At 37.8% G+C, this 20,972-nt stretch overlaps 1 long non-coding RNA gene across 7 annotated transcripts in view; it reads left to right on the top strand.

Annotated features, from left to right (window-relative positions):
* LOC138758011 (uncharacterized) overlaps positions 1 to 20,972 on the top strand; it is a 96,425-nt gene that overhangs the window by 3,629 nt on the left and 71,824 nt on the right. For 6 of the 7 annotated variants that reach the window (XR_011354047.1, XR_011354051.1, XR_011354052.1 and 3 more), the window contains exon 2: positions 6,242 to 6,673. The exons of the other annotated variant lie outside the window; for it this stretch is intronic. This is a non-coding gene — a long non-coding RNA (uncharacterized lncRNA). The remainder of the gene's footprint in view (positions 1 to 6,241; positions 6,674 to 20,972) is intronic. 7 annotated transcript variants of the gene reach the window in all.

Below are 20,972 nucleotides of genomic sequence, written 5' to 3'. Positions count from 1 at the left end.
TAGCCCTACCGACTGCACAGACATTATGCAAAAAAGCTGACTCCATTAATTTAATAACCCATTCCCATTCACTTAATAGGATGTTCCTACAGTGTGAGAGCGTGTGTGTGTGAGAGCCTGCGTGTGTGAGAACATGAGTGTGTGAGAACGTGTGTGAAAATGCACGTGTGAGAGCGTGTGTGCGTGTGTGTGTGAGAGAGTGTGCATGTGTGAGCGCTTATGCATGAGAGCGTGTGTGAACAAGTTCCCCATCATGTTTCGCTTTCACTCTTAACCCATGTCCTCTGGTTTGTACCTCACCTACCGAATATGGAAAAAGCCTATCTACATTTACTGTCTATCCCCCTCATAATTTTAAATATTTGTCAAATTTCACTTTCTTCTTCTATGTTCCAGGTAATAAATTTATAACCTGTTTAAACTTTCCCAGTAACTCAGTTCCTGATGACCGGGCAATGTCCCAGTAAATCTTCTTTTCACTCTTTCTATCTTTGCTGTAGTTAGGTGACCAAGACTGCACACAGAATGCCAAATGTGGCTTCTCCAATGTCTTATACAATTTTAACATACCATCCCTTCTCCTGTACTCAATACTTTGATTTATAAATGCCAATATGCTAAAAATTCTCTTTACAACCCTCTCCACCACTTTCTGGGAATTATATAATCTGTATTCTCAGATCTCTCTGTTCTAAGGCTATTTTAACAAATGAAATTTGGAATTTGGTTAGTTTATTATTTATTTCAATAAAGCTGGCCAAAAGATAAAGCTCCAAATCCACTCCGAAGGCCTCTCCTGTTATCCCTGTTGGTATTTCAGCAATACTAAGGTCTTACCTTCACACACTGTCATGTACATGTAAGAACATTCCAATTTCTATCCCACACCTAAAACACATTTCTTTTTTTTTGAAAAGTTTATTTAAAATTTTGCAAAATACAAATATCAAATGCAAAATAAACAAAAATGAAACTTCCCCCTATAACCGCCCCCCGCCACCCCCACCACACCCCTAACTACCCTCCCCCTCCCTTGGAGCTCAAATTACATACAAAAAATGTATATAAAATACAAAATCATAGTGGGTTGAATTACAATATACCAATTCCCCAATCAAGACTAAAATAAGATTTTTTTTTATTGAACATCTAAATTCATACATTCCAAATACGGAGTCCACATTTTCTCAAAAAAAGGTAATTATTTCATAAATTATATGTAATTTTCTCTAAACATAAATTCAATTGAATTTCATTATGCCATCTTTGTATATTTAACTCCACATCATTTTTCCAAGTTATTGCTATACATTTCCTAGCCACTGCAAAACTCAATTGAATAAATGGTATTTGAGATTTATCTAAATGTGCTGTTAATGGATTCATATAACCTAATAAACACAACCATGGATCCACATACAATTCTATTTGAAATAAATCTCGCAAAAATTTAATTATCTTTTCCCAAAAAGGTTTAACTTTGACACAATCCCACACTGAGTGAACAAAAGAATCTGATCACCACATCTAAAACACCTATCTGAATCACTGAAACCATATCTCTTTAATTTTTCAGGAGTTAAATATAACTGATGTAAAAAATTACAATTAACTAAACTATAACGCACATTAACTAATTTTGTAACACTCTCCAAACATAAATCTGACCATTCTTCGTCAGAAATAGAAGTGAATAACTCCTGGTCCCATTTATCTCTTATTCTCGATTCACCTGTCTTCTTCATTTTTGCCTGCAACAACAAATACATTACTGAAACAAATCCCTTCCTTCCCTTATCCATAAGTAACATCTCAAACTTCGATTGACTTGGCAATATTATTTCTCAACCATAAGACTCCCTTAAAAAATTCACGTACTTGATAATAAGCAAATAACGTATTCTGTAATATACCAAATTTCTCTCTCTCTATCAAATGAAAGAAATTAACCTGCTTCAAAACAATCTTCTACTAATACCAAACCCTTAGAATCCCAATCTTTCAAATAAGGATTATGCATAGAAAAAGAAATTAAGTGATTCTGATGTAACGGGGTCTTAATTGAACATACATCTTTCGAACCTATAGATTGATTCCATTTACTCCATACTTTCAACAAATGATTCAATACAGGTAACTTATATGTTTGTAAAAACAAAGAATTCCATTTATATATAAAATGATGTATTGATCTCTCCTGTATCTGATCCATCTTCACATAAGCCCAGATCGGTGGTTGATCAATATCAAACAATCTATTAATAAATTTCAACTGCGCTGCCTGATAATAATTTTGAAAATGTGGCAGTTGAAGGCCTCCCAAATCATACTTCCATGTCAATTTCTCCATCGATACTTGAGGTAATTTACCTCTCCACAAAAAAGAACGTATCACTTTATTTAATTCCTTAAAAAATCTCCCCAGAGTAGGACAAGGAATTGATTGAAACAAATACTGAATTTAAATCAGACTTAATTTTATTTAACATAGGCAAATAATTTAAACCATATAAATTTTAATATTCCTTATCCACAATTACACCCAAACACTTAATCTTATCTGACCACTTAAATTTAGTAAGTTGCATACAATCCATATAATCCCCATCAGATATAGATAATATCTAACTCTTATCCCAATTCACCTTATAACCCATCATCAATCCATCGAATTTTAATAAATCTTGTAAAGGTTTTAAAGAATTTTTAGGTTGAGACAAATATATCAACACATCATCAGCAAATAAATTAATTTTATACTCCCATTGCCCCATCGTAATTCCCTTAATATTTAAGTTTTGTCAAATTGCCTGAGCTAATGGTTCTATAACCAATGCAAATAGGCATGGTAACAATGGGCAGCTCTGTCTAGTTGATCTTAACAAATTAAATACCTGCGAAACCTGACCATTCATCACCACCCATGCAGAAGGATTAGTATATAATGTATTAACCCAACCAATAAAGAGTGGGCCAAATTTAAATCTCTCCAGCACTTTAAATAAAAACTTTCACTCAACACGATCAAAGGCCTTTTCAGCATCTAACGCAAGTACCATTGGCTGGTTGGGTTGTTGTCTTGAAACATTGATTATTGTAATCAATTTAGTAATATTATCTACCAAATATTTATTCCTTATAAACTCTGCCTGATCTATATGTACCAATTTTGGTAAGATATTAGGCAATCTATTTGCTAAAATTTTGCTACAATTTTATAATCCACATTCAATACAGATATGGGTCTATAATAACACAACTTTTAATGGATCTCTGTCTTTATTTGGTATAACTGTTATCAATGCTCTTGAAAATGACTCAGGGAATGAATCTGTATCTGTAGCCCGTTTAAGTACATCCATTTACACCGGGAACAACAGATCATGAAATTCTTTATAAAACTCTGACGTAAACCTATCTTCCCCAGGTGATTTTCCACTTGACATAGATTGTAATGGCTCTTTAAGTTCAAAATGGATTATCCAATAATTTTATATCATTCTCATCCAATAAAGGTAAAATTAACTTTGACAAAAATAAATCAATCTGTTCAATATCTACAGTCCCTTCAGATGCATACAAATCCCGATTTAAAAAAAAAACTCAAAATTCCTCATTATCCTCTTATGGTTTATAAGTAATACCTGAATTTCCTCATATTGCATTAATTGTTCTAGAACCTTGTTCGGTCTTCAACTGCCATGCCAATACCTTATGTGCCCTTTCCCCTAACTCATAATAATGCTGTTTTGATCTCAAAATCAATCTCTCATAATTATAAGTTTGCTTCGTATTATAACAAAATTTCAAATTAGATAACTGTATTTTATTCTATTCCGTTGCATTTTTCTGAAACTTTTTCTCCAAAGTTGTAATTTATTTTTCTAACTCCAAAAGCTCTGCTTTATATTGCTTCTTCACTTTAGCTGTGTAACTAATGATTTGACCTCACAAATATGCTTTCAAAGCATCCCACAACATAAATTTACTATGTACCAACCCCTCATTAATCTCTCAGAAAAAAATTAATCTGATTTCTCAAGTATAAAATAAATTCAGGTATTTTTAACAACATCTTATTAAACCTCCAAGGTAGGATGTTTCCACCTTCTTAGGAACCTCACAAGAAATCAACAACAATGAATGGTCTGACAAAATTCTACTCTTATACTCCTCACTATCAACTCTGCCTTGTAAATGAGCTGACACCAAAATAAAATCTATTCTAGAAAAAGACTCATGGCGAGCAGAATGAAAAGAATAATCTTTCTCAGTCGGATGAATTTGTTGCCATATTTTGACTAAATTCAAATCTTCCATCAAGTCAATTACCCTTTTCGCCATCTTAGTTTTCTTAACAATTTTTGAAGATTTATCCAACAGTGAATCCAAACAATTAAAATCTACCCCCATCATTACATTCTCATTTGATTGATTCAAATACAAAAAAGCATCTGTAACAAATTGTACATCATCTTCATTTGGTGCATACAAATTCAATAAAGTCCAAACTTCTGAAAACAATTTACCATTAACTTCTGAATCCCTTCCAGCATTCTCAGAAAAAAAGATTCTAAAAGAAAAGGCACCTTTTTATGTATCAAAATTGCCACACCTCTGGCTTTAGAATTAAAAGAAGATGCAAAAACATGTCCAACCTAATCTCATCTGAATTTCAAATGTTCCTTTTCTGTCAAATGTGTCTCCGGCAAAAAAGCAATATTCACCTTCATCTTCTTAATATAATCCAAGACCCGCTTCCTCTTTATCGGATGATTCATCCCTTTAACATTAAATGCTGCAAAATTCAATTTACTCATTCTGTTTTAACGAACAAAACCCACACAATCAACTCACACACAAATTTAAGCTCCAAGAAACCTTCCCTCTCTAACATAAAATTTAAAGAACCTCCCCCCAAACCATTTATGTAAAGAAATTTTTTAAAACAAAAGGAAAAAAAAAACACACCTAAGTGGTACCCCCCTCTATAGACTGGGTGTGGTCTAAACCACTAGTGGCAGATTACTTCAGAGGGTGCACCGTCATCCACCCCCCACCCCCACAGCTGACATTCACATGTCTTGAAAATCCCCTAAATAATATTGACAATTCAATCTACTACACCATAGCCCCACCCAGTTGGTCCTGAACACCAGCAGCACCAACAGAATCAGCAGACTGATCATCATCTCCCCTCCGGGTCGAATATTGCTCTTCAACATTCTTCCTGCCATTTCCATTTCCATTCTTGTTCCACTTCGGAGAGCTCTGTGATTTCGCTTGTCTCTGTTACTCAGAACTATGTGGATTACTCGCCAAAGAATTACCGAAAGACAAAGCCTCAGTTTCATCATCAAAAAACTGAATGTGAAAATTTCCATAAAACACCTTCAACACAGCAGGATACCTAAAGACAAACTGATAACCCTTCCTCCAGCCTTAGCTGGGTTAAACTCTTTCCATCGTCGTATCACATCTTGTCTTAAATCTACATTTAAAAAATTCCTATTTCCTTGAATCATCATTAGGACCCTGATTCTGCCGAACCTTCTGAACAGCAAGTTGCAGAATTACCTCCCGAACTTGATACCTGAAACAACGAATAAGGACTGCTCGTGGAGGTTGATCCAATTCCAACCCCTCTGGAAAAGCATCCTTTCCCAGCACTTCTGGTTTCCACTTTCGAAAAAACTTCACCGGGTCAGTACCTTCAAATTCTTCAGGCAAACCTATTATTTTAACATTATTACATCTGCTTTGATTTTTCATTGAATCAATCTTCTTCAAAAATTCGTGCTTCTGAACATTCCAATCCATAAGACAGTGTTCTAAGTGATCCATTCACTCAGTATACCGATCCACAGTATCCATACAATCACAAAATGCCCATTTAATATCTTTAAATTCAACCTGAACTACATCTACTGCCCTTAAACATTTAACCACATCCTGCTTAATTAATGCCACCTCTCCTCTCAATTCAGTGACTTGAATCTTACTTTCCCTGAGTAACCTGAACAGCCATATTATTCATACACCACATAAATTCTTCAGAAACAGATAAAGTAGTTTTTTCTTCCACTTGCTTTGTTTGGAACGTCTGCAGGGTAGGAGATTTAACTCTAGAAACTTTTCTTAATTTTTGAGGCCTACCTTGAAGAATTTTAGCTGCTCTTAAGATTGCTTCAGTTTCCTCATTGGGTTCTTCCATTAATTCCTCTTCTTCCTCTTCTTCCAGCTCCCAGACCAGAGCTTCAGCCCAGGCCCCTCGACTCCAGGTCAACTTTCCCTCTCATGTAGGCCCGTCATGGGAGAGAGTCGACCCAGCAGCCTGTGCCCGATCAGATGTCGCGCGCATGCCCAGTTCGGCAAGGGGTCCGTAGCAAAGGCCCTTTGCCTCGGCCGTCGGACTCGGCACGTCGGCAACCTGCCTGACGTGCACGTGATCGTGTTCAGAACCAGGGTCTCGCCTCTGTGAGGTTCTGTATTCCCGAGCGCGCGATCTGCATCGGGAGTGTGACTCACCATCTCTGTTGGGTAGCTGGATATAGAGGCGCCATCATTCATCGCAAGATGCAAGCCAGATGCTGAGGTCACCATTATCTTCGCCTGAGTCATCCTCTGAATTTTTGGCTGCTCCAAAATTGACTTCTGTGGATCCTTCGATGAGGTAGGCCTCAATTCTTCCCCACTTTCTGTTCTTTTAAACAATGCTTTTTTTGAAGTTTGAGCTTTGTTACCTCTCATTGTAGCTTTCTAAACTCCTTAAAACATTGCCTAAAATAATTTTTTTAATTAAATACTCTTCAAATTTTGGGTATTAATTATTCAGCAGGGGAGAGGTGGAACTACACATCTACTGCCTATGCCTTATTGCCACGCCCCCCTAAAACATATTTCTGATACAGGTACACGATCCTTTATCCAGACATCTAAAATCTGGAAAGCTCCAAAATCCGGAAAGTGGGGAGAGAGGCAGCAGCGTGAGTTGGTCAAGAGACTGGCAGTGCGAGTTGAGAGTGCAAGGGGGGTGGGGGGAGATGGCAGGGTGACTGGAAGGGGGTGGGGTGGATACGGCCACATAATTCATGTGGGCTCAAATCTGGCTTTCCAAAATCTGGAAAAATCTAAAATTTGGAACATATTATCTCCAACGGGTTCCGGATAAAGGATCGTATACCTGTATTTCTGACTTTGATTTAGGTAATTTCTGTGTTGTGAGATATAAATGATGTAGGGAAGTATATTGTACTAATCCATATCTTGAATTTATAATTGATGTCATACTATTTAAACACCAATCAGACCAACATCTTTCCATTATTGTGACTCCTAGGTCCAACTCCCATCTCTCTCTTGATCTCTGTAAACCTGGTTTTGCACTTTCATTTTGGAGAGCAAAGTACATCCTAGATATACATTTAGGTGTGTTCCTCAGCCAAATCATTTGTTCCATTTCACTAACTTCAGGTGGGGCCATGCTTGGTCCCCATCTTTCTCTTTCTTAAGAATGATCTTAATTGGAATAAGCAGAAGAATGTCCCATTAGCTACTCCCTACTTATTTCTGAGTTAGTTCAAAGACATAAGAAATCCTTCAATATAGTTATCAAAAACATATCTTATTCCTTTGTCATTCCTTGAATTCAATATTTTGTTACCCAGATTCATCGATGGTTACACATTTTTACATAATGTCATATTAGTGATACACCTGCTTTTTTCCCCAATACATTCATTCTTACCATTTTCTAATCATGTGTATTAATATAGGATAATCTGGGATTTTTTTGTTATTAACCTGACATTCCACTTACAAATAAAGTTCTTCATTGTCTCCTCTTTTATTGAATTCAGTCCCATTCAAATCCACAAAGAGAGACTGTTTTCTTCAAAGAAAGATGATAGAAATCTTACTTATGCTGATAAATAGCATTTCTTAAAATCCATGTCTATGTCCTCCCAGTTTATAATCCCATGTAAACTTTTCCAGTGCAATTCTTGGTACTTTGTTATTCCATAGAAATTGCAGTACAAATATGTAATAATTTAAAAAAAAAACTTTAGTTAGTATAATAAGCAATGATTGAAAGAGATACTGTAGTCTTGGCGTTACCTTCAGTTTTATACAATTTACCCTTCCTACTAATGTAATCGGCAGATTTTTCCATTTCTTTAAATCTTTTTCTAATTTTTTCTAATAGAGGGGTACAATTAAGCTTATGTAAATTCTGTAAATTATTATCTGTCATTATTCCTAAGTATCTTTCTTCCATTTAAATCTGCCTTTTTATTATCTTTCATATTCAAAATCCTGCAATGGCATTATCTCACTTTTGTCCATATTTATTTTATATTCTGATATTTTTCTACTATTGTTTGTAATATTATCAATGATTCAGCTGGGTCAGACATATATGTTAGCACAGCATCAGCAAATAAACTAATTTTATGTTCTTCCTGTTCAGCTTAGAAGCCCTTAATATCAGGATCTCTTCTTACAGTCTCTGCCACAGGTCAATAGCTAGAATAAATAATGCTGGAGATAGGGGACACCCCTCTCTACTCAATCTATTCAAGGGAAAAATAGATGATATTTGGTTATTAGTTATAATTTTAGCTTGTGGTTTATGATAAAGAGTTTTTATCCAATTTATGAATGTTCTCCCTGCACATTTTTCAATGTTTTATATAAGAAAGACTCGCTTCTTTGCCAGCAGCTCCTGGATTTCCTGGCTGTTTTCGTCAAACCAGTCCTTGTTTTTCCTGGAGGAGAAGCCCAGTACCTCTTCAGTGGATTGCAGTATGGTAGTCTTCAACTGATCCCAGAGGGTTTCAGGGGACGGGTCCGTGAGGCGGGTTGCAACGTCGAGCTTTGCTTTGAGGTTTGCCTGGAAGTTTCCTCTCGCTTCGTCTGACTGCAGTTTTCCAACATTGAACCTCTTTCTGGGGGCTTTATTGTTCCTGGGCTTTGGCTTGAAGTGAAGGTTGAGCTTGCAGCGAACCAGCCGGTGGTCAGTGTGGCATTCCGCGCTAGGCATGACCCTGGTGTGGAGCACATCTTGTTTGTCACTTTCTCGCACCAGGATGTAGTCCAGGAGGTGCCAGTGTTTGGATCGGGGATGCATCCAGGTGGTCTTAAGGCTGTCCCTCTGCTGAAAAAGGGTGTTTGTAATGACAAGCCGCTGTTCTGCGCAGAGCTCCAACAGGAGGCGCCCATTGTCGTTGCACTTGCCGACGCCATGCTTGCCCAGGATTCCTGGCCAGGTTTCTGAGTCTTTGCCGACACGAGCGTTGAAGTCGCCCAGGATGACAACCTTGTCGGCTGTAGGGGTACGTTGGATGAGGTTGCGCAGGTCGGTGTAGAACTTGTTCTTTTCTGCTGGTTCCGCCTGGAGGGTTGGAGCATAGACACTGATGAGGGTGATGTGACGCTTGTTTTGAAGTGGGAGTCGCATGGACATGATTCGGTCCGAGAGGCCTGTCGGAAGGTTTTCGAGTTTGGAGGCAATGAAGCTCTTGACCATGAAGCCTACACCAGATAGGCGTCGTTCATCCGAAGGCTTGCCAGACCAGTAGAGTGTGTAGCCCGCGCCGCGTTCTTGGAAGCTGCCTACATCTGCCAGGCGGACTTCACTGAGAGCGGCTATGTCGATGTCATGTCTGAGGAGTTCATGTGCAATGAGGGCAGACCGACGTTCAGGTCGATGGCTGTCAGTCTTATCTAGCATGGTTTTGATGTTCCAGCATGCTAGCTTGAGTTTGTGAGCATCTTTTGAGGGGGGAGGACGTGGAGGGGGAGGACGTGGAGGGGGAGGACGTGGAGGGGGAGGACGTGGAGGGGGAGGACGTGGAGGGGGAGGACGTGGAGGGGGAGGACGTGGAGGGGGAGGACATGGAGGGGGAGGACGTGGACCTGTCCTCGGGCCTGCGCAAAGGAGCTTTTAGGTGGAGTGCAGTGCGCGCAGTACTGGCCCCACCCTTTACACCCATGGTTCGTGCGCCTGCAAGCTCACACCAAGACACAAGAGAAACTTGTCCGTGAACTACTCTTTGCAGATGATGCCGCTTTAGTTGCCCATTCAGAGCCAGCTCTTCAGCGCTTGACGTCCTGCTTTGCGGAAACTGCCAAAATGTTTGGCCTGGAAGTCAGCCTGAAGAAAACTGAGGTCCTCCATCAGCCAGCTCCCCACCATGACTACCAGCCCCCCCACATCTCCATCGGGCACACAAAACTCAAAACGGTCAACCAGTTTACCTATCTCGGCTGCACCATTTCATCAGATGCAAGGATCGACAATGAGATAGACAACAGACTCGCCAAGGCAAATAGCGCCTTTGGAAGACTACACAAAAGAGTCTGGAAAAACAACCAACTGAAAAACCTCACAAAGATAAGCGTATACAGAGCCGTTGTCATACCCACACTCCTGTTCGGCTCCGAATCATGGGTCCTCTACCGGCACCACCTACGGCTCCTAGAACGCTTCCACCAGCGTTGTCTCCGCTCCACCCTCAACATCCATTGGAGCGCTCACACCCCAAACGTCGAGGTACTCGAGATGGCAGAGGTCGACAGCATCGAGTCCACGCTGCTGAAGATCCAGCTGCGCTGGATGGGTCACGTCTCCAGAATGGAGGACCATCGCCTTCCCAAGATCGTATTATATGGCGAGCTCTCCACTGGCCACCGTGACAGAGGTGCACCAAAGAAAAGGTACAAGGACTGCCTAAAGAAATCTCTTGGTGCCTGCCACATTGACCACCGCCAGTGGGCTGATAACGCCTCAAACCGTGCATCTTGGCGCCTCACAGTTTGGCGGGCAGCAGCCTCCTTTGAAGAAGACCGCAGAGCCCACCTCACTGACAAAAGGCAAAGGAGGAAAAACCCAACACCCAACCCCAACCAACCAATTTTCCCTTGCAACCGCTGCAATCGTGTCTGCCTGTCCCGCATCGGACTGGTCAGCCACAAACGAGCCTGCAGCTGACGTGGACTTTTTACCCCCTCCATAAATCTTCGTCCGCGAAGCCAAGCCAAAGAAAAAAGATATAAGAAAGACTATTTTAGTTGGTTGAATGCCTTTTCTGCATCTAAAGAAATAGTTATGTTTGGATTCAACCTTGATTTTGCCATATGCATCATGCTCAATAATCTATCTAGACTATTTGAAGAATGACTTCTTTTAACAAATCCCACCTGAACTGGATGTATTAATTTTGGTAAATATGCATCTGTTGGCTGGTGCCTTTGCTAGAATTTTATAATCTGCATTCAGAAGTGATATTGGTCTGTATGATGAGGTTTTTAGTGGATCTCTTCCTTTCTTCAATAGCACTGTAATTATGGCAGTTGATAAAGTTTTCAGGAGGTTTGGGTCTCCAGTGCCTGGTCCAACACATCTATCAACAGGCATCAACAAATCTTTAAATTGTCTACAGAATGGAGGAGGGAACCCATCTTCCTCCTGGGGACTTGTTAGCTTGTAAAGTACCCAGAGCTTTTTCAATTTCTTTGCTTGTAAAAAGTACATACAAATCATTTTTTTCTCTCTTTTTTGTTTAGGAAGTTCAACATTTGTTAAAAATTCTTCAATCGCATTTTCATCTCCTACTAATTCTGACTTATATAGTTTTGTATAGTAAAGTCTAAATGTATTATTTATTTCTTTTTGATGATATGTAGTATCAGCTGCTGTGTCAATTACATTTATAATTCTGGATGACTCATCTGCTTTAACCTGCCAAGATAACACTTTGTGTGCCCATTCTCCTAGCTCATAATTTTTTTGTTTAATTTTTACTATCAATTTTTCCATTCTATATGTTTTTAAGTGTATTATATTGTAATTTTTTTATTCTATATTTTTCCTGTGTTCCTGATAATTGTTATATCTTTTTCTAAATCTTCTCATTCTCCCACATATTCTCGCTTTAAGATTTTTTATATTAGAAATAATTTGTCCCATCAAGTAAGCTTTAAGCATATCCCATATTTGAAAACATTTGTCAGTAGAATGAAGATTGTTTTCACAAAATATTTCAATCTGTCTCTTAATAAATTCACCAAAATCCTTCTTATTTAGTAATGTAGCATAAAGATGCCATCTATAGATATTTTCTTGTATTTCCATTATTGTAATTGTTAACATTAATGGTGAGTGGTCTGATAAGAATCTTTCCAAGTACTTCATTTTTACCACTCTACTTTGTAACTGAGCATATATTAAAAATAGGTCAATCTTTGTATGTGAGTCATGTACCCTTGAATAGTATGAATAGTCTCTTTCTAAGGGGTTGATCTTTCTCCATATATCAATTAAATTTAAATCCTTCATACATTATAATGTCATTTTTGCAGATTTTGCCCTTGTTATTGTTCTCGCTGACTTGTCCAATATTAGATCTAAACAAAAATGGAAATATCTTCCAATCAATATATTTTGCCTTCCCCCTGAGGTTTTAAAAATATATCCTTCATAAGACTTCATCATAATGGTTTGGGGTGTAAATATTCTTAAACATCCATGATTCTGCATAAATTTTGCAATGTGCCTTTACAAATCTTCCAGTTTGATCCATTAATGTCTCTTCTAATATTATTGGTATATTTTTATTAAATAAAATCACTACACCTCTTGCTTTTGATCGAAATGAAGACAACATTACTTGCCCACCCATCCTCTTTTCAATTTTGCTTGTTCCAATTTGGAAAGATATGTTTTTTGTAAAAAGACTATATCAGTCTTTAATTATTTTAGGTATGCCATGACCCACTTTCCTTTCATCGTTCTGTTAATTCCATTAACATTAAAACTAATAAATTTCAATGTTCTATCCATACTTTTCTTTAAAACAATATTTTAACAATAAAATCTCTTTAACTCTTTCAATAGTAAAGTGATCCTTTCCCTTTAAAAAAAAACACACACACGGAGGAGTCACGTGATGGAGTAGTGGCCGGACGGTGAACTCCAGCCCTCTCCAGAAAAGTCGGGAAAAACAAGAGAAAACACAAAGGCACAGAAATACAAGTTAAAGAAAAGTGAGTATAAAGGTGGAAAGAAGATGGAGACAAAAGGAGAAAAATCAAAATCAACGGAAAGAAGAGAGGAAGAGAAGACAACGGAGGAAAAAGGTGAAGGCCTTACCTGTCCGAAGAGGCCCGCTGTGGAGAGAGGGCCCCACTACCTCAGGTCGGTAGAAAAAGAACTACAACAATGGCTCACAGAGCCGAGTAAAAGTGCGCAACCGCGCATGCGCGAGGAGTCGCGCATGCGCGATGCGCATGCAAAAAAACACACCGACGGGAGGGGGGACCAGCTGGGGAGTCGATCTCCACAGCCGGCAACGACAGCTGCAGAACACCTGCAGCAAGAAGAGACCACAGAAGACAATGGAAACAAGAAAGAAGAGGAGGAAAGGGCAGCAAAGAAACAACAGATGGTCAACCCAGAGGAAGAAGAAGAGGAAGAGTACAGTGAAATAGATAAAGGGAAAGGCAAGGTAAAGGATATACTTGCTCTTGTTAGAGGATACATGGAGTCATTTAAAGAATGGCAAACACAGGAATTCAATGATTTAAGAAGAAGAATAAACAACACAGAAGAGAAAATAAATAAAATGGATATGACCTTAACAGAAATGGGGAAAAAAATGGACAAGATGGAAGAACGGGCAATAGCAGCAGAAATGGAGGTAGAAGACTTAAAAAAGAAATTGGAGGAATCTAATAAAAAAACTAAAGAGACACAAGAATTACTAGCCCAAAAAATAGATATAATGGAAAATTATAACAGAAGAAATAACATAAAGATAGTGGGCCTTAAGGAAGATGAAGAAGGCAAGAATATGAGGGAGTTTATAAAAGAATGGATCCCTAAGGCCCTAGGATGTCCAGAACTACAGCAAGAAATGGAAATAGAAAGGGCACATAGAGCATTGGCCCCTAAACCACAACCACAACAAAAACCAAGATCTATTGTAGTAAAATTCCTAAGATATACTACAAGAGAAAAGGTACTGGAGAAGACAATGGAAAAAGTAAGAGAGGGCAACAAACCACTGGAGTATAAAGGGCAAAAAATCTTCATTTATCCAGATATAAGCTTTGAACTCCTAAAGAAGAGAAAAGAGTTCAATACAGCAAAAGCGATTTTATGGAAGAAAGGATATAAATTTACACTGAAGCATCCTGCGGTATTGAAAATATTTATTCCAGGACAACAAAACAGACTATTCTCGGATCCAGAAGAAGCACGAAAATTTGCAGAACAATTACAAAAATAGACTGAGGGATGAAGACGGGTAATGAGAGCAAAAATTATCACGATTGATATGTATGTGGGTAAAGACAAAAATAGACTGAGGGATGAAGAAGGGTAAGGAGGGTAAAAATGACCACGATTGATATGTATGCGGGTAAAGAGGTATAAGAGTGAATAGAGACAATGGGCATATGTGAAAGTATCTGTAATTAGAGGAAAACATAGAGAGTATAGACAAGAATTAATAAGAGAAGGTAATGGAATAGAGAGAATAAGGAGGGAATTAAAAGAGTGACCTTTGTGACATATAAAAAGCGAAATCTTTTCTGGGGGGGGCTGGGTGGGGGAAAAGAGCGGTCACTGCAAAATCAGTTGACGCTTGCGAGTGGATTCGCAAATCCAAATGGAGAGGGGAGATGTGGTTGTCCGACAAGGGATAAAGGGCAACTCAGGAGGGGAAGGGGAGATTGGGGATAAAGAAGATAGAAATAGGAGAATAAGGAAAATGTTGGATGTTGTAGGAATGTTGTCTGGTAAAGAGTTGAAAATAAGAAAACAGAAATGGAAAAGGAGGAAAGGTAATGATGGAAAAACGGAAAGAGAAGATAAACAAAATATAAAATGGCTACGCTGAACTATATGACTCTAAATATTAATGGAATACATAACCAAATTAAAAGGAAGAAACTACTAAATTTACTGAAAAAGGAAAAAATAGATATAGCATTTGTCCAAGAAACACACTTAACTGAATTGGAGCACAAGAAATTAAAGAGAGATTGGGTAGGACATGTAACAGCAGCATCGTATAATTCAAAAGCAAGAGGAGTGGCTATATTAATTAGCAAAAATGTGCCATTTAAAATAGAAGAGGAAATAATAGATCCAGCAGGGAGATATGTTATGATAAAATGTCAGATATATTCAGAGCTTTGGAATCTACTTAATATATATTCACCTAACGAAGAAGATCAAAAGTTTATGCAAGATATCTTTTTGAAGGTAGCTAATACGCAAGGGAACATACTAATAGGAGGGGATTTCAATCTGAATTTGGATCCAAATATGGATAAAACGGGGAAAAAAATTAACAGGAAGAACAAAGTAACCAAATTTATAATTAAATCAATGCAAGAAATGAAACTTGTGGACATATGGAGGAAACAAAACCCAAAAGAAAAGGAATACTCATACTACTCGACTAGACATAAAACATACTCAAGGATAGACCTATTCCTGTTATCAGCCCACATTCAAGGGAGAGTTAGGAAAACGGAATATAAAGCTAGACTATTATCGGACCACTCACCCCTGTTATTGGCAATAGAGCTAGAGGACATCCCTCCAAGAATGTATAGATGGAGATTAAACCCCATGCTACTTAAAAGACAGGATTTTAGAGAATTTATTGAAAAACAATTAAAAATGTACTTTGAAGTAAATACGGAATCAGTGGAAGATAAGTTTATACTATGGGACGCAATGAAAGCATTCATTAGAGGGCAAATAATAAGTTATGCAACCAAGATGAAGAAGGACTATAACCAGGAAACAGAGCAGTTGGAAAGGGAAATAATAAACATAGAAAAAAAATTAGCAATAAAGGAAGATACAACCAAAAGAAGAGAATTGGCGGATAAAAAAATAAAATATGAAACATTACAAACATATAAGGTGGAGAAGAATATAATGAAGACAAAACAGAAATATTATGAACTAGGTGAAAAAACACACAAAATCTTAGCATGGCAGCTTAAGACAGAGCAAACTAAGAAAATGGTATTGGCAACAAGGAAAAAAGACAAACAAATTACATATAATCCAAAAGAAATTAAGGAAAACCTCAGAGAATTCTATGAACAATTATACCGAACCGAAAACGAAGGGAAAGAAGGGAAAATGGATGAATTTTTGACTAAAATTGAACTACCAAAACTACAAATAGAGGAACAAAATAAATTAACAGAACCATTTGGAACAGTAGAAATACAAGAGATAATAAAAAATTTACCAAATAATAAGACACCAGGAGAGGATGGACTCCCAATAGAATTCTACAAAACATTTAAAGACCTAATAATACCGCCCCTCCTGGATGTAATCAACCAGATTGATGAGACACAAAACTTACCAGATTCATGTAAAACAGCAATAATTACAGTGATACTAAAACAAGGGAAAGATCCACTCTCACCAGCGTCATATAGACCAATATCTCTGCTAAACACAGATTATAAGATAATAGCTAAACTATTAGCGAACAGATTAGCAGAACAGGTACCGAAAATGGTAAATTTAGACCAAACTGGATTTATCAAAAAAAGACGCACAACAGACAATATTTGTAAATTTATTAACTTAATTCATGCAGTCGAAGGAAATAAAGCACCGGCAGTAGCAGTTGCTTTAGACGCAGAAAAGGCCTTCGACAGAGTAGAATGGAATTACTTGTTCAAAGTATTGCAAAAATTCAGTTTACCGGAGAAGTATATTAATTGGATTAAAGCATTATATAAGGGACCGTTAGCGAAAGTGACAGTAAATGGACATGTATCAAAGCAATTTAACTTAAGCAGGTCAACGCGGCAGGGATGCCCACTATCACCATTATTGTTTGCGCTAGCTATAGAACCACTAGCAGAATCGATAAGAAGAGATAATAATATAAAAGGAATAAAAATAAAAGACAGGGAATATAAAATCAGTCTGTTTGCGGATGATGTGATAGTGTACTTAACAGAACCAGAACTATCAATAAAAGAACTATATAAGAAATTGAAGGAATATGGAGAAGTGTCGGGATACAAGATAAACGTAAATAAAAGTGAAGCAATGCCTATGAATAACGCGGATTTCTCAAAATTTAAGGAGGAATCCCCATTCAGATGGCAAACGCAGGCAATAAGATACCTAGGTGTGCAAATAAACAAAAATCTAGGCCAATTATATAAACTCAATTACAATCCACTAATGAAAAAATTACAGGACGATTTAGAGCATTGGAAAGAGCTACCACTAACACTGATAGGAAGGATAAACTGTATTAAAATGAACATTTTTCCAAGGATACTATACTTATTTCAGGCATTGCCAATACAACTGACAGAAAAATTCTTCAAAGAGTTAAAGAAAATAATAAGGAGATTTTTATGGAGAGGGGGGAAACCGAGGATAGCACTAGATAAATTAACAGAATGGTATAAACAAGGAGGCTTACAATTGCCAAACTTCAAAAATTATTATAGAGCCGCACAATTAAGGTACCTATCAGATTTTTATCAAACAAGGGAAAAACCAGACTGGACGAGACTAGAATTAGATAAAATAGGGGAAAAGATACCTGAACACATATTATATAAATGGGACGAAAAATTGGTACAACATAGAACTTCTCCAGTATTACACCATCTCCTCAATATATGGAAGAAGATTCATGTAGAAAGAAATAAAATAAATTACCAAATACCAAAACTAATATTGACGCAAAATAAGCTACTCCCTTTTACAATAGACAACCTTGCCTTTAGAAAATGGGAAAAAAAAGGGATTAAAAGAATAGAAAATTGTTTTTCAGGAAGTAGATTCTTATCCTTTGAACAAATGAGAGATAAGTACAATATAACTGGAGATACAGCGCTGGCATATTACCAACTGAGATCCTACTTGAAAGATAAATTAGGAAACAACTTGAGTTTACCAGAGGGAAGTAACCTTGAATATGTGATTACAGATACAATGTTAATCAAAAGATTTATAAAAAATATGTATATTAAACTGCAAGAAAAGGAGAATGAGGAAACAAATGGTAAAACTAAACAAAAATGGGAACAAGATTTAAATATAAAGATAAAAAAGGAAACATGGGAGAAATTATGTTCTGGAACGATGAGAAATACAATAAATACGAGGCTGCGTATGATACAATATAATTGGTTACACAGACTATACATTACACCGCAAAAGTTAAATAAATGGGACCCAACAGTATCTGATAGATGTTTTCGATGTAAAAAAGAAAGGGGAACAACAATTCATGCAATCTGGACATGTGAGAGAGTAGAAAAATTTTGGGATGATCTCAATCAGATATTAAATAAAATAACAGAAAACAATATACCAAAGAATCCAGAGATCTTTCTCCTAAGTAACATAAAAAATAAAGAATTTGGAATTGACTTGGAAGATGCACAAAAAAGATTTGTCAAGATAGCCCTAGCCGTAGCAAAAAAATGTATTATGTCAACCTGGAAATTGGAAGATAATTTGAAAATACAACAATGGTATATAGAAATGAATAAATGTATTCCATTAGAAAAAATAACATATAGTTTAAGAAATAATATTGAAATATTCGAACAAGTATGGGAGCATTACATTAAATACAATAGCGAAAACCTACCGGGAACAAACATTACCTAAGTTGATGGAAGGAGAAGAAAAGAAAAGAATGGACTCAGTAGAATTTCTGGTGTATTTCTGTTGAATGACAACATTGTCTAACTGAATTAATGCAACCTAGATTGTATACCTAAAATGGATGAGAGGGGGGGGTGGGGGGGTGGCTTGGGAGGAGGGAGGGGGGAGGGAGAAAAAGTCACTGTAAATGTGTGGAAAATAAAAAGTGTATATCATGGCTATTGTGATTTATGGTGTGAAAAATAAAAAATTAAAAAAAAAAAAAAAAAAAAACCACACACACTATGTCCCTGCCCCGATAATGACGTATACGTAGAGCCCCGAAAACTCATGAGAAAATTCCATGGAATCTCTCGAGGTAGAAGAACCCCTCCCTTTGGTGCCATCTTTTGTTGTTACTTCTTTCCAGGTGCCATTCTCCCCCTTAGACCAGAGTCTCCACCTTGCAACTACTTTTCCAAGATTTTATTTTTCTCTTTTACTGACTTCTCCGTGAGCATTTCTATACACTTTACTTTTAAACAATAAATACAAGATGGTTTCCTCCTGTTCAGCTCTGAATCATGGGTCCTTTACCGGCATCACCTATGGCTCCTAGAACGCTTCCACCAGCATTGTCTCCGCTCCATCCTCAACATTCATTGGAGCGACTTCATCTCCAACATCGAAGTACTCGAGATGGCAGAGGTCAACAGCATCGAATCCATGCTGCTGAAGATCCAACTGTGCTGGGTAGGTCACGTCTCCAAAATGGAGGACCATCGCCTTCCCAAGATCGTGTTATATGGCGAGCTCTCCACTGGCCATCGAGACAGAGGTGCACCAAAGAAGAGGTACAAGGACTGCCTAAAGAAATCTCTTGGTGCCTGCCACATTCACCATCGCCAGTGGGCTGATATTGCCTCAAACTGTGCATTTTGGCGCCTCACAGTTCGGCGGGCAGCAACCTCCTTTGAAGAAGACCGCAGAGCCCACCTCACTGACAAAAGACAAAGGAGGAAAATCCCAACACCCAACCCCAACCAACCAATTTTCCCTTGCAACCGCTGCAACCGTGTCTGCCTGTCCCGCATCGGACTTGTCAGCCACAAATGAGCCTGCAGGTGACGTGGACATTACCCCTCCATAAATCTTTGTCCGCAAAGCCAAGCCAAAGAGAAAGAAGAAAAGACAGGATGGTTTAACAAAAATTTAAAAAATAAAACTTTTACTACTTTTACTTAGTTCCATTATAAATATTCCCATAATCTTCTCCTTTGGTAACCCTGATCGTTTTTTTATAAACTTTGCAGAAAATCTTCTACCTTGTTCTGGTTCCCTTCGACTACTTTGACCCTCAAAGTCGCTGTGTATATAATTGAATATTTTAAGTTATTAGCGCATCTTCAAATTCTTTTCTTTGTTTAATTAATATCAGGCAAAAGTCTTGAAAACATATTACATTTTCATGATCAACCTTGGTGAGCCATTATTCTGTAATCATATGCTGCTCCCAGAATTATCTTCTGTTCTTGGTGTTGGGTGTAAGCCCACCCTCTGCTGGACATCATGGCCCCCATGTCGTGATGTCACCCTTCCATATATATAATCCTGTGCATCAGTAGCCATGTTAGTCTAATGGAAGGATGAGAAAGCATCACATCTCGGAGTTTTAATTGTGTGAGTGCATACACAACACTCGGTAGCTTAAAAGCCTCATCAGAATTTGTTCTTGGTCTCTGGTCGCCCGCTCCTCTGGGCCTGAGTGTTCAGTGAGCTCTCTTGATGTGCAATTTTTCTCCAAATTTGTCTTCTCCCAACACTTGTGCGATCTACTTTTGAGAAGTTCACCAGGTCACTTTCCTCAATTCCTTGTTTTAGTTCGATAATTCAGACATTGTTCCATCGACTGATCAATTTTGCCAATAGTCCTTGTATATTTGACTCCCATTCTTTGACTTTTTTTTCCCCAAAGCCTCATGTTTTTCATGTATTTTCATTAATTCTTTCTCTGCTTGACCTATTCTCTCCATCAGGTCTTCAACAATCTCTTTTATTTCATTCATTTTTTCATTATTCATTATTTCATTCAATTTTTCTACCTTATCTCTCATCACTTATGAATTAGTTACCCAAATTCTCCATTTTTTCCAGGATGATGCTCAGCTGTTGAGCCAACTCCCCAGTTTTACCTCGTTCTGACGGTCCCATCGCCATTTTTGTGCCACTCCCTTTCAGACTTTCATCTGATGTTCCCGGTTGAAGAGGAGCTTCCTCAATCTTTGTTTTTGGTTGCCTTGGCTTCTCT

Source organism: Narcine bancroftii, chromosome 3, assembly GCF_036971445.1.
Source record: "Narcine bancroftii isolate sNarBan1 chromosome 3, sNarBan1.hap1, whole genome shotgun sequence".
Lineage (NCBI taxonomy): Eukaryota > Metazoa > Chordata > Chondrichthyes > Torpediniformes > Narcinidae > Narcine > Narcine bancroftii.
Note: the sequence above shows the minus strand (reverse complement) of the source record. Positions and strands in the feature narration are given on the sequence as shown.